This window comes from Bison bison, unplaced genomic scaffold (assembly GCF_000754665.1).
Source record: "Bison bison bison isolate TAMUID 2011002044 unplaced genomic scaffold, Bison_UMD1.0 scf7180017864067, whole genome shotgun sequence".
NCBI classification, from domain to species: Eukaryota; Metazoa; Chordata; class Mammalia; order Artiodactyla; family Bovidae; genus Bison; species Bison bison.
This window is the reverse complement of record NW_011494639.1, coordinates 393,099-393,849: the sequence shown is the minus strand read 5'-3', so window position 1 is coordinate 393,849 and position 751 is coordinate 393,099. Positions and strand designations below refer to the sequence as shown.

Sequence of the window (751 nt, the reverse complement as noted above, 5' to 3'; positions counted from 1 at the left end):
GGGGGGCGGCAAGGCAAAGGGGCAAGGCTTGCAGAAGCAGATCCCCCGTTAGCTGAGCGCTTATGCACGCAGCGCTGTACGTGAGGGGCCGGGTCCAGACCCCACACGTCAGCGGGGCGACAGCTTCCGGGTCTCATGAACGCTTATGCACGCAGCGCTGTACGTGAGGGGCCAGGTCCAGACCCCACACGTCAGCGGGGCGACAGCTTCCGGGTCTCATGAACGCTTATGCACACAGCTCTCTATGTGAGGGGCCGGTCCAGACCCCACACGTCAGCGGTGCGACAGCTTCCGGGTCTCGGGACTCTTCCTACCCTTTTTGTACGTTGACTCATTCAACCTTGACAGCAGCCCTGTGGGGTACACGGTGACGACGGCGCTGGTGGTTACCATTATTAATTGTGGTTGTTATTATTATGATTAATTCCCCAACTGAATCCAGAGAAAGGGAAGCGACTTACTCGAGATCACACAGCCAGTCCGTGGCAGTCGAGATTTGAACTCAGTCTGATTCTCAGTGTTTGGAGGGGCAGGTATCAGGGGCCTTCTAGATATGCATATAAGTATTCAGACCAGGCAGGAAACCTCAGAGGGACAGAGAAACTGTATTTATCCCCCTGAGGCCAGAAGAGGGCTGGAGGATGGTGTCCTTGGCACCTGCGCCTGTAGACCCAGAGTGCCACTCCATTTTCCCAGGAAATTGAGGCTCAGAAGGCAAAAGCCTCTGGCCCAAGGTCTCGTGTCTTGCTAC

General features: G+C 56.2%; 1 protein-coding gene across 1 annotated transcript in view; it reads left to right on the top strand.

Moving 5' to 3' along the window:
- Positions 1-751, top strand: part of PLXNA2 (plexin A2) — a 235,023-nt gene that overhangs the window by 216,468 nt on the left and 17,804 nt on the right. The window lies entirely within an intron of this gene.